Source organism: Limulus polyphemus, unplaced genomic scaffold, assembly GCF_000517525.1.
Source record: "Limulus polyphemus unplaced genomic scaffold, Limulus_polyphemus-2.1.2 Scaffold278, whole genome shotgun sequence".
Classification (NCBI taxonomy): domain Eukaryota; kingdom Metazoa; phylum Arthropoda; class Merostomata; order Xiphosura; family Limulidae; genus Limulus; species Limulus polyphemus.
This window is the reverse complement of record NW_013665888.1, coordinates 2,476-16,501: the sequence shown is the minus strand read 5'-3', so window position 1 is coordinate 16,501 and position 14,026 is coordinate 2,476. Positions and strand designations below refer to the sequence as shown.

The following is a 14,026-nucleotide window of genomic DNA, read 5'->3' as shown; positions in this document are numbered from 1 at the left end:
CTATATACATATATAATGTATAATAATTAAAATGTGACAGTATTTTACAAAATACTAGTCCACTGAGACATAACCAAGACAGGTCACTTTGTAGAGACTAAAAGTCAGTTTTATATTATTGGATTTAGCAACACGAGTGCACATGCACCTCATCATTATAACTTCTGTATTTTTAGCCAGGCATGGCTGAAAGGTCAATATAATAAATATATATAATGTTATGAGATTTAAGGTATTTAAACATTTATGTTTGTTACAATTTGTTATAAAGGTATAATTTACATTTATTTCCTAATTTTAAGGTGGTTACGAGATCAGTCAAATCGACCAAACCTGTACAGATATTAGTTAGTGAAAATAACAGATAAAATAAAGGTTTTTCTTAAAAAACATTTGATAAATATCTAGATATTATAAGGATTTTGCACGTGAAATTTGAAAACTTTCTGATGCATAAAAGTATTTTTAATCTTAAGATGAAAATTAATTTGCATGTTGGATAGGCAACATGCGTAAAAAAAAAAAGGCATGAGAAAAACAATGTTTTAGAAAAAAATAAAATATCTTATTTTTCAAAAACTACGTATTTATAGGACTTTTCATCTCAAATTTAAAAGAATTTCATCCACTAGTTTTGTTTTTGTAAAGAACTTTCATGAGAGTTGAATGCCTACTTAGGTTGTAGTAAAAGCATTAAACAGAATCCAACTACAAGAAATCCAGAACCCTGGCACTAGAATTTTATGAAAGGTAATTATAACAAAATGTGGTTTCCTGAAGTACTCAAAACTATTTGAAACAACCGTTTTAAAGAATTCTCTAACATGACCATTAACACAGTCAATCAACCTGATAAACTGAAGACCAATCTCGCAAGCAACAAGATAAAATGCACCTATAATCTGAAAATAAGACACCCAACATAAAAATACTGACAGACAACACTACTGTAATCATGAAAAACACAGAATACAATGACAAAATGAAAGACATCTTTTCAGATAGAAAGAAATTTAAACCCACCCAAAACAATCCAACAAGTATACGAGAAACTGAAGAGAACCTTGTCTCAAATGAAGAAAGATAAAAAATAAACATCTTCAGTAATTAAATTATCTAAGGATAACCGACTCAAACACCAAAACTCCATGACATTCCCAAACACACAAACAGGATTATCCCACATGACATTATCCACTTGTGACTCATTTAACTATAATCCAAGTAGACACACAGCCTGGGCTCTCACATCTTACACAACTTTTCCAGGTTTCCTTTTTAAAGACGTCTTTAAGTTTAGAAAAACATTAAACCAGCTAAATCCTTAATGGCTAGCTTTGATGCATTACTTTTTGCCAAAGTTCCTATTAAGGAAGCTTGTAATATTGCACTTGACCTCTATCATAATGACCCTAATCCTTTAATTCACATCTCCAGTGCATTTTTTTTTTGTATCCTTCTTAAAATTCACAAAAACTTTCTTCAAATAGATGGTTTAAGCATAGGCAACCTTTTTTCACCTGTTCACACTAACTTATTTATGACCTAGATCAAAACACAACTCATAAAATCACCACTATTGCTGGTTTGAATTCTACTAAACATATACACACTTTCTTTGAACACAAACTCTGTTCACCTCAACATTAAATTCACCAATGAACACGAAAACAACAAACAGTTATCTTTTCTTAACCTTAACGTTATTAGATCTGACAGTTCAAAAACAAAATTCTTTCACACAGGCCTCTAGATCTCCTGGAAGATTGCCCATGATTCCAAACAAAAAATCAATATACTAAAAAACCTTATAAACACAGCTTCAATACAATGCTCAACTGACTATGTAAATGAAGAAATCAACTTCAAATTCTTCTTTCATTCCAACAAATTTCCACCAACTATTGTCAAAATTACAACACAACCACCTCAAAATTTAACTCAAACAAAACTGACACTAATACATCAAACAACAACATAACATTAAACTTTAATTTACCATTCATCCTTGAAATCATTTCAAAAATAATTCACACTTGAAGAAAACTTTCATCATTTATAAAATAACATGCAGTAACTGTGCAGAATTCAACATCAGAGAAACCATATTCATCAAACATAATAATGAAAAAAACTCCCATGTTTACCATCATTACAGCTCAAAAAATATCAGTATATCCATACAAAATACTGTAATCTTAAACAAAGAACCAAACATTAACAACAAATGTAAAATAAATGAAGCTATCACATTTGAACAAAACAACCCTATTCTAAACCAACACCCCACAGTAGGACAGTCCTATTTGGAGATAAAATGTGTTTATGTTTTACTACCAACTGTTGTCAAAGTGTTAAATTACTTTGTTTGGGGGCCGTCCATATCCATACGATCATGTGTGACGGGGGTGAGTGTGGTGGTTAAAAAGTGGCATAAATCATTCAACAACCTTTATGGATGGTCCCCTACAAAAAAAGTCCTACTTCAAAACTTTGAAGAGTTGGCAATCCTACCCTAAGTTCCTTGTGGTGTTCCATTTCTCAACAAACTACCCTAAATAAATTTTAGTAATGTAAGTAGAAACTTCTGTAAGACATAAATAACTTCCTGTTAGTTGTAAATAATTTTGGCAGATAACTAGAATAACAAAATGAGTATTTGCAATGGTAGCAAGAAAAATGTTAGCCCTAATACAGCTATCTTTACATTAATCATTTGAACAAGCTTGTGTCATCATCAGGTACAAGTAGTGTACTTAGATACTGGAATACACATACAGTATGGAACAGAAAGGTTATATGATTGAAGATTGCTTATCAGCTTAGTAAAGGGGTCTTGATACCTTAGGACAGGCCCATTCATCTAAAATGAATCACTCCTCAAGCCTCACAAATAAATCCTTAGCTCTCATTCCTTGAACATCTAAACTGGAATGAAGAACACTAGGAAAACACTGTAGAGTAATGGACTTCACTCATTCAATCTTCATTTTTTGCTTAGAATCAAAATGTCTGGTTTTGAGAGCAAACCAAAGAAAGAGTTGGAAAAAAAAACTCAACCATGAAGAATTATGAGACAATATAAATGTGTAGGTATGGCTGTGATGGACATAGTCCACTAGCAACAGTTAAAAGAGCCACAAATATATAATCAGTAATATGAAATTCTGGACTATATTCCACAATATGCATTGATGAAATTCTAAAGTGTTTGTTTTCTTTATGGCAAATCTACAATTATCTGTCACCACCCTTAATTTTAAACTGTCAACGAAAATGAAGGGAACTGGTGAGCAGCAACCACCACAAGCTCTTGGGCCACTTTTTTTTCCAATGGTTAGTGAAATTAACCATCACATTATAACTTCCCAGACTAAATCTTACTACACTTGAAAAAGTGTTTTTGAAGGTGGTGATGGTTTGTTCTTCTAGAACCTAGATGTATGTTGAGTCTGTGATTAATACCAAATTTGTTTCCTACTTAAATGACATCCCAATTTGATAATGCAAAAAAATGACATCCCAATTTGATAATGCAATGTACATAAAAGTAACTGAGGTTTATTCTTCTTCTGAAATGTCAACCTGAAAGACAATATGTACTTTTGTTAATACTTATAACTGAAATTCCTACCTAAATTAGAAGAAATGACACCAAGAAGAAGAAATGTCAGTAATTTCTGATAGAAAAATAAAAAGGTGAATTAAATAGGATAACAAGGTGTACCACTTCTACTCCATAAAACTGGATTTATGGAATTCATTTCCAACCCTATTGTTTAGGTAAAAACCAAGTGTTGCAATAATGAACGAAGACAAAGTGGAGGGTCTACAGGAGGTCAGCAAAAGCCTCTGCAAGTAGACTTAAGATAACAAAATGTCCAACCAACAAGATCAAAAAAGTGTTATGTGATGACTACTATATATCACAGATAATTCTTTCTTCACACTAGCATATGCATAAAAACTCTCATCACTTTAAGGTGTTGTGATGGGCTATACGTTGACAATGTCTGCACATACTACCATCTGAGAGAAATCACTTATTTAGTCTTGTCCTGTACAAATATGTTATAGTCCAAAAAGTGCAGCAAAGAAGCCTCACCAATCTGATGAAATCAACAGTCACGACCAGAATGGAGTATAGAATGAACTTGTGTTCATCAGTGACTGACAAATTCACAAAGGTTGCATGAAGCAGACATGAGAATGGTAACATCCTGCACTTTTGACTTAGTTTTAGCAGCATTACTATAACACAAAGGATCATAGCAAACCAAATATTCCTCAAGAGTTATCAAAACCATATCTCATCCACTATATCAGCAAGTGAGAGAAAGGGCAAACAAAACAATACTAGAGAGACTAAAAATTAATCAAGTCATGGGTCAGTGAGACCAAGAAAGATGTAGAAGAGATATTTCCACTAGAATACATCAAGAATATTGAGTAGGTCCAGGCAGATATCATTAAGATAAACACAATTAATACTGGCAGCAAGATCTGGAGAGAAGAGCCAGGACTGGTCAATACATCCAAAGTCAAGTAATGAATATACAAGATGAGACCAACACTGATCACAGAAACAGATAATTAGTCAAGAAAGATGTAACTGTATGGACATGGACTATAAACATTAGTGCTTGAATGGTCAGTAATATAAACTTGGCAATCCAGTTCATTAGAGCAGAATTTGAAGCATATGAGGATTTATTTGTCTTGTTAACCAACAACAGTAAAGATTATGACAGGATCATACTCTTGACAGACTTCCTAAATCTCATCACAAGATTGGAGACAGATTTTCCAAAGGCATGCATAAAACCTTTGACATACTTGAGGTATTATATGATAATCTTTATTTCAGGTCACAGCAGCATATCATTCAATGATAAAGTAGACCAACTAGCTGGTAAGCCACAGCCATTAGGTATCCTTCCAAGATCTCTGAATGAGGTCTCCAATGAAAGAGAATGTAAACCAAAAAAGTAAAACATAAAACAGAAGTAACAGTAGTGAACTGGAAGAATGGAGAAAAGATGAAAGTGGGGCCAGCAATAAAATCTTTGGGAATTACAATTAAACCATTATTGGAGGAAAGACAGTCTGTGTCAAACTCTCCTAAGAGTAAAATAGTAGTAAAAATAATATTGAAATAATTTTATTTACACTATGTATCTGGGGTCAAAAACAATGATACACAAACATTAATAATAGTAGTGTATAAAGTAAAAGTGTTAGCTGCTAGCCAGTTGCCTCTATGTGGTCAGCAGTTTAGAAGTATGGACAGTGCAATGCTAAATCAACTGTGACATGATTCCACAAATGGATGGAGGAGAACCCATGCTTCAGCCAGTGCTAAACTCCTCTAGCATGTAAATAAGTTAAAATTATTTCAGTTGGAGCTTTCATGAAATTTTTTATGCTGAATGTGTAAATTGAAAAAGTTTTAAATTTTTTTAAGTGAAACAGATGCATTCCCTAATAAACAGTAAAGAAAACAATGAGGTCACTGTTACAAGTATTTGCATTTTTTCCTACACATATATATATACAGTTATATTTTAACTATGGAGTAAAGGATGCTGTTATTTTTAGTACTAGTATTACTCATGACAAAACTGAATTAATTTAGTTTCTACAATATACAGACGTTCACTTAATATGAACTCTACTCTGTCGTTCTCAACCCGTGGTCCCGAATCTCTAGGGGTCCATGAGCATTAAGGGGGGGGGATAATAAAATGTATCCATATTACAGTTAAAAAATAATAATTCTATGTTTGAGAAAATGTTTTATTTTAACTTACATATTTATGTCAGTTCTACTTTTATAGTCCCTATATCAGCTTCTACTAACAGTTCTATCTGGGTAAGACAACATGGAAAATCAACATAAGACAAACAAACAGGATTCTTAGCAGGTTAAGTAAAAAAGTATACGCTAGTTTATGATTAGCCACCAAAAAAGGATAGTTGCAATGGAAGCAAATGCCGCATCTTAAATAGGCTTTGGGAACAAACACTGTCTTAATATTGTCAATTTCCAGAATCACAGAAATTGTATAATATACAGAAGTGAATATTACCATCACAAATTTTTTAAAGGAATCTTCGGCCCTGCAAGGACAAAAGATTCTTAATCATCAGCAACTAGAAAAAATAATTCCTGCATGGTTACAATTTCAAAATTCCCAGGAAAATTATTAATCAAAGTAAATAAATCAAGAACACTGGAGGAATGCAGTGTATAAAGCAATGTCTCGTCTTCAATTTAATCCCATTTGACTTGCTTCTGAATTACAAAGAGCCATCAATTTTATAAAATGCACATGAAAAGAACTGAAAATTAGCATTTCAGTTGAAGGTATACCTACCATTTAAATGTTGTCTTAGATTGCTTGTAATATAAGCAATGTTAATATTTCACAATATTTAACACTACTGCAGGTCTGCCAACATTAAATTTGGAAAAACAAAACCTAGTGGGACAAGGAAAAAAATAGCAAAACATTTTAATGGAAATGGTGTTGCTAATAATTATGTTTTATTTAATACTTACAGTATGATACTGTAAGTAGCACTTTTGGCTTTCTTTAGGATATATATAAATTCTTGGGAGAAACATTGTTCTTGTGCCATCTCAATCTTCCTATCAGCACTGATTCTTAGGTGGAGTTTGACACTGGTCCTCAAAAGTCTGTCCTGTTTTTACAAACAAGCAAGAAAACCCTCTCACAACCTGTGGTATTACATGGATAGAGTTCATTACTAAAGAGAATTTATCATATTTAAAGTTGCTCAGCTATCTTTCATTTTTCCAATACTATACTAACACTTGTCTGCTGGTTCACCGAGATCTATACCAGTCAATGGATCAGTCTGGTAGGTGAGAACTTGCTGCTGAAGACAATTCATTGTACTGGTTCAAAGTGCATCCCTTGCAATGAATGGCTTGAATTTTTCAACAAAGTACCCTACTGATTCCAAAGAACAACTTTTTCTGACAGATATGACTGCTACTTCTGTATGTTTCAAAGTTTTGTCCTAAAGTGGGAACTTGGCCTTCATATATTCCAATGCAATTTCATAGTAATTTCTAACATCTTCATACAGAGAGAGAGAGAACTGGCTTCCTTTGTCATACTTTGCAAGGAAAGGCTCAACTCCAGAACCAACTACAAAGTTCACATTTTTTGACTGAAGATTTCTGTCTTTGAAATTCAAAGCCAAAATATTTAGATACTTCAAAAGTCTGCTTGACAAACCCTTGAATAAAGCAAAGAGGATTCTCTGCAAGCAATGGATGAGTGGGTCCTCATATAATGGTTTTAAATTATACTTGTCAAAGGTATGAATACAACTGTTTAGTAATAATGCATATACAACACATCTCCTTGATGTAACTAACTCATCTTTCCTCTCGCAAACAAGTTTCCTGGTAATTTATTTGGTGTCATGTGTGTCCTGTACCTTCTCGCTTGCTTTTTCTGCTACTTTCTTAGAGGAACATCCATAGAAGATCCAGATCCCTGTCCAGCAAACACATTCACAGACTGCCTCAACTTCAAAGTTTTTCATTGCATTTTTTTAAACAATCACTCTTTCTCCACTGATCTGCATGGAACATGCTTAGTTTTCACATGGATTTTTTTCTTCATCCTTTTTGGCTACAAAGTATTGCTTCAAAGGTTTTTAATGCTCAATTAACCTCTCTAAGCATTTCCCAAGAGACAACCAGCATGTGCACACATGCTTCAGAATAGTTTTGGGTCTCTACATCACATAGATCATGGAATTCTCCAAGTTCTTGTTTCCTATTTGCACTCTTGTTCAAATAGTAATAAATGTCAACAATAATTTCAAACTGATATTGCAACTTCTTAACTAGTTTTCTGCTTCCAAATGGAGGTGACCTGCAACTCTTTTTTTTGTCCCCAACATAATATTTGTGTTATCAACAGTTAATAATACACAATTTTCCCACTAAGTCTAGTTCTTCTTGAAAGAGTCCTGCAATATTCTTGTCAGTTGATTTACAATTAAATTGGGATTAGAAAGTAATGTATCTATTACATTTTCCTTGTTGTCAAAGTATGTCACTACATAATGGTACAGTTTACTGTCAACATCATTAATGCCATCAGTAGACAAGCCGAATGCCCTAGTTTTAATGTAACTCATTATCTGCTCAGTTGCACTGCTAGCCATTTCCCCAACTATTGCAGAGGTTTTGTTTCTATAGAATCTTTATCTTTCAGCAGGATCCTGAAACATTTTGGTTATCCCTTTTTGAAGCATGGGCCGAAACCAACAAAGAAAGATTGTATTCCACAATGGAGGTGAATAAACATTATGCTCTGATAGCATCATTTTCTGATTTGGTATCAGGTTTTATGAAAAAATATTCCAGTTTATAAATTCTAGATGCCCTTTTACAATTTTGCTGGTGTTTAGTAATTTTGAGAAAGTTTTTCGTATCATTTTGAACTCTATGAACAATGGAGAAACAAACAAATTCTACATCATGCATAATTCATACCTTTTGAGGATTATACAATATCACTGAACTTTTTGAATGCTCATACCTAAAATTTTGCTTGTTATAAACTTTTCTTTGTTGGAGTCATTGGGGACGAATACAACCATGTTTTTCCACCATTTTACTCGCAAAGAATGGGCAGTGCACCCTAAATTCTTACTACTTACACGCTTTTTTAATAGACTATTTCAAGCATTTGTACAATTGAGATGCAAAGCAGAGAGCAATGAACTATTTCTAGAAAATTTAATCAAAAAATAGGCCAGTGAAAAACTTCCAGAATTTCACATAAAATTGTAAAATAATAAAATTCATACAGGCATAAATTTAAAAAATAAATAAATTATCAAGTCATAACAGTTGGCAGGTCTACTACTGAACATTTAAGACATTTGATTTTTAGAATTTATGTACAGGAAAAAGGCAAATTTAGGAAATGTTTTGTAATGCAACGTAATTCAATGCCAGAGCAACTTATTTTATAAATATTTTACATATACAATTTTGCCTAAATCTTCATCTATTAATCTTTTTGCTTTATCAATTTCGGTGATTACATTGATTTTTTGTTAAAACAAATTTGGTTTCTTTAATGAAATATTTAGTCTTATTATATCAAAGTCTGGCTTGTTATGAAAATATATTTCATGTTTAAAAGAGGAAGGTGAAAGCTCTCCACAAGTTTGTCAACTGTTTAAAGAAGTTTTTCCCTAATACAGATCCTCTTGGTAATGAAAAACCTTAAACAAGAATATAAACTTAAAACCCACCCAGTACCAAATGGTTAAAATACCCTTTAATAGGCACGGGTGTTTCAGAGTAACCCTCTGGGTGAAGAGAAATTGTGCATACACACACACACACACACACACTATATATATATATATATTGAGTTATACATTACACATGTAGCCCATAACCTACAAACTGGATATTTTATATATATATAATTTTATTCATGTATTCAGTACTTGTACATTTTTTAAATGTACTCGTATATGTACACAAGGGCATATTTGGAATAAAAATCTTGTGCAATGGTTTATAAGATTAGTAGACGTCTGCATTTCTAAGTTAGCAATAGCACATCAGCCAAATCATCACAAAACAACAAGATGTTTTATGTAAATAAATTTTATTTCCTTCAATGAGTGTTGCATCCTTTTCAACCCCTAAAAAAAAATCAACTACCAATATGAGCAGAACATACACATAGCACAATGTTTATGAAAAGACTAATGCATCATCGCGACTGTTACACACAAGATCAAAAATATAGACTATTACTAAAACTATATTAAAGAGTTTTTACATTTAATATTAGTAGAAATAACGATTACTGGATATATCTACTAGATTTTTTATAAAAAAATTATGGTTTTCTCTGTTCCTAGGTTCTGCTATTTAACTCCTTAAAACCAAGCACACTTACAGCATATTCTAATTTACCCATTGGACAGTGTCCAATTACATTTCTCTCTCTCTGTCTGAAAACTAATCCAAAATATGTTATTATCCACCTTTTATAAATCAACCAGAAATTTTATAAGGTATGGTGATAATTATTAGGATGTCATGAAATAACCCCGGCAGAATGTGCAAAAAATTATGGGTTTAAAGAGCTAAATGATCAACATCTATCAAAACTAAGGAGACACATTGGAAATTCTGAAGGCTACCCTTGAGACATTAGTGACACTTTTCAGTGTGAAAACAAAAATATTTTAGTAGACAGAATATGATTATGTTAGCTCTATTTTCCTAGTTACTTCTACAAGTTATGTCAATTCTACAAAATGTTAATCTACATGTGATACATTAAGACACGTAAATTATTTATGTTCAAACTTGAATGTCACAGGAAACTTTAATACCATTTAGGCATATATAATTTAAAAAACAATTTTATGAATGTGGTTTGTTTTCTGCAGGAGCTACATCTAATCACTTTCCCTTAAAACCATAAATTATTTCTCGCACCATTTTATTGACCACAATGATGTAAATAGTTTCTAATTGGCTCTATCTAAGCTGAGCTTCATTAGTTGTACAGATCAAATGCTGTGACATGAAACAAGGTATTTAGAGCTTGGTGATTAAGTTATCTATGAACATTGATTAGTGTCAAAATAATCAAGATCAATTAATGTCACAAAAGTAACCAACTGATCAAAATTAAGATTTCTGAATTTTCCAAGTAATAAAATAACTTCTCATTTTCTATTAGCCCTCTGGATATGGGTGGATCAAAGTGTGCATGTTACAAACTTTTTACAGTTACATTCAAAATTTAAACTACTATTATTAATATATGTAAATGGTTTCGGAACCAAAACGGTTTATAATGATAATTTTTATATTAAACTTTCCAACTTCAAAATAAAACATTTAAGTTCTCAATCTTCATTTCTCACTCACATGACAGTGATGTGACTTTTCATTTACAGATTTTTTCTCTTTCTTTACATGGGTTTTAATGTTCAACCAATCAGCAACATGATATAGACATTGAAAAGCCAAAATACAAAATTTCAACCTCTTCTTCTTTTACTCAGATACCACTTCATTTGACCCACATGCTCTTCCCATATTCTGTCTTTTAAAGAAATGTCTTGATTCTCTCTGACATTCCTTGGGACATATTCATAACCAATAAAAATAAGAGCAAATTCTACACTACATAAATCATATGTCTGTTTTACCGATAAAAGTGAATAATTTGCTGCAAGACCTGTTTGGACTAAAGTTGCTTCAATCAGCAATGAAATTAACCTATTTATATGATAACTGGAAAGCTAGATGTAATCAGTTTTGGAACATTACATTCCAATATTCAACATATTTTGTATTCTGAAGTACATAACTAAAAGATACATCAATTTTTGGACAACATAAATAGTGAGGAAAAATAATAAACCATGCACCCAAGTACAAAAGGCCGAGGCTAAAGTTTGTACCATATTTCCTATTTATGAAAAACATGTAGGTTCAAGAAGTCTTGAGAGAAAAGAATAAAAACCATATAACCCGAGCACTTTCAATAGGTGGACCTTTCGAAAGCACTCAAGTTATAGGGTTTTTTATTCATATTTCCTATTTATTTACTGCTATATATATTTAACAAAAGTAACTCAAATGTAACAATTAGAATCTTTTCAAAGAATAATAAAGCAATTAAATTGTATCAAACAAACGTGAAACTGTTTGAAACCTGAGGCTGTTTAGGATAAATAATTGTAATTCTTTGTTACAATCTGTAGTCATTCTAGAAAACAAACATTTCTGATTTTATTTCATATTCTTGAATTTTTGCTGTGGATGATTTTGCTACAGTTAAGTGTTAAGCTAGAGAAAATCAAAGATCAAGTATAAAGTTTCACAAAAAAATTTTGATATTTGCTTAGGAAACTTTTAAAAGTTATGTAAAAGAACACTTAAAATTAAAAGTAACATTCCCTATAATATAACTGCCATTTTGAATGTAACTTATCTCCTGATGACCTGACACCATGGGTTGAAAACATACTTTTTTTTTATTATTATTTAATTTGAACTTACCCAATTTAAAAGTTGCATTTTTGAATTAATAAGTTAGGCATAACCTATAAGACAACAGAAAACCAGTTAGAAGCAATGGATTCTCTTATTTATAAAACAACATACTTTTTGTAACTGTACATCCATTATTATATAAGGTACTGCTGACTAACAATATAACTTAACATGTTATTGTCAAAGTTACAAAAATATGCTTTATTGTGATAGTAAGAGAGGTCAATGCTTCAAACATAATCTCATTTGTCATATAACAAATTATTTCCACTTCTTTAATTTATGACCAACTTATTCCCACAAGCCATGTTGTGTTGGTTTTTCAACTTTTTTTACTTCATGACCAGCTGTGCAATACTAGTACAGGTTGTTTTCAAATGTTATTTCAAGATTCCTGCCAAATCAGATGCACATATCTGTATTTGTGGTAGGGACAAGTGTTGTTGAATATCAATATTTTCTGACATAATGAAGAAAATTATCTTTGCAATGGGCTGTCGCACAAATCGGAATAATGTACGTGTAGGGCTGACTTAATAGACGACTTTAAAGATGTTCTCCAGCCCAGATGGAATTAAACAAAAGTTCAAAAACTGAACTTGACAACTGCCAAACAAAACACCTACTTTCTGATGACTTACTAAAAATAAATGTAAGAGCAGCAGATTCTGAATACATTTTATGACTCGTATTACTATAAATATCCAAAAATCTTAACTCTTGTCTTGTTATTAGAATACTGCTAACAACACAAGTTTAAAATACTTAAGTGTAATCCAATCTAAGTTATACATTCAAAGAACTATACTACAAGATATAGTAAATCTGAGTCAAGAATTTTTTTAAAGGAGCATTACTATTTATAAAAAAATTAAGTTAAACTTATTTAATGGGGAAAGAGTCAATATGTAAAAGGTCAATATGCAATTTAAGCTAATTTGAAAATTTCTGACCTAGACAAGTCTACAGAATAAATATATTTATACACCTACACTTAAAGTTAACGTCTTAAGTATGAATATAATGTTAAAAAGTACAAAGCTAAATACAGTTATAAATATAATTACAATTGAAGAATCTTACACGGTAATTCCCTAGTCACAATAATCATTACTATTACATGAAAAACAAAATATAAAGCCTTGATTAAGATCAATTAGCAAATGTATACCTTTAAATTTCATGTTAATTTTAAAGATTAATAAGTGAAACACAATTTGATATCAAACAATTGTAAACTGGGAGCCATTTTTACTTTAGGCCTAACTTCGTACTTCTCTCTTGTCCATTTCCGCCTAATAGTTTTATAAAGAATTATATTATTTTACATCACTAAGCCCGGTTACTATAATGCTCAGCTTCATACTAATCAGTGTTTCAGCTAGCAAAAACATTTTTTTCATCCTCTAAATAAAGTATGTTGGATTTGAAATAATAAAAAATGCGTGAAATTCATCTGGCTGAACATTCCTACCTTCTTTGCTTGAAGCGCCAACTCAGCAATATCTTGGTCTAAACTACCCCTAAATTAGTAACAACAGATTATAAACGTATCCACCACCATCTAAGTTGTTACAATTAAATGACACAATCATTCATGTGAATAATAATATTTAAAACTTATATTAACAATATATCGCTATATGTTTACTGAATTCTAGAATATTCTGAATCAATGAGCTTTTTAATAACTACTCCCCAAAATGTCGACAACAAACAAGGTCAATGCGCAATTCTCAATGCGCAAAATATCCCCACCTGAGCACTAGGCGTCGCTTTTCATAAATAAAAATAAAACATACAATATCACATTAAGAAAATATGCCACCATCCCATCAATTATCTAACGGATTACGATGATCAACTGTGAAAAAAAAATATATATATTATTTAATAATGATTTTATACAGCTCAAGAAAATCTATTAGATAT

The 14,026-nt window shown here is 31.5% G+C and overlaps 1 protein-coding gene across 1 annotated transcript in view; it reads right to left on the bottom strand.

Moving 5' to 3' along the window:
- Positions 1-13,832, bottom strand: part of LOC106456983 (serine/threonine-protein phosphatase 1 regulatory subunit 10-like) — a 98,370-nt gene extending 84,538 nt beyond the window's left edge. The window contains exon 1 of the mRNA XM_022382792.1: positions 13,569-13,832. The gene's annotated coding sequence lies outside the window, so the exon portion shown is untranslated. The remainder of the gene's footprint in view (positions 1-13,568) is intronic.
- Positions 13,833-14,026: the final 194 nt, after the last annotated feature.